We start from the raw sequence: 552 nt of genomic DNA on the forward strand, positions 1-552 counted from the left end.
CAGTTAATAAAGAATAACCAATTAATTACTAATCACAACAGTAACGTCTTAAAAGTGAACAATTTGGTTCTTTGTGGAAACTAATTTATGAATATGATACCCCCAAATAAGTCGGCTACAGGTTGAAATTGTGACTACTACTCTTACCAAAGGATGGATGTTCTCTGTTTATTTCAAACAAAAACATAGAATAATAATAAAAATGAAAATTCACTTAAAAATGTTAATAATTAGGAAGTGATGCTGACAAGCTCATGATTGAATTAGTTCATAATTATGATCTCTGCTTCGTGTCAATTCAGTAACAATGTGTCCCACTCCAGAAGACCTACTGCTAAAATATCACTAGTGCTTCACACAAATGTATGACTGTACAGTATGTCAGATATAAAACATGTTAAATAACTTATTAATTTACTTGTGAGTAATTACTGAGGGGTTAACGTGTTTTTCACTTTAAAATAATGGTCCAGATCACTAGTAGTTCCTTAGAAGCACTTTAGCTTTAAAGTGAAAAATACATTAGCCTCTCACTAATTACTCAAGCGTTAC

Source organism: Sinocyclocheilus anshuiensis, unplaced genomic scaffold (genome assembly GCF_001515605.1).
Source record: "Sinocyclocheilus anshuiensis isolate Anshui unplaced genomic scaffold, SAMN03320099.WGS_v1.1 scaffold1814, whole genome shotgun sequence".
In the NCBI taxonomy this organism is placed as follows: Eukaryota; Metazoa; Chordata; class Actinopteri; order Cypriniformes; family Cyprinidae; genus Sinocyclocheilus; species Sinocyclocheilus anshuiensis.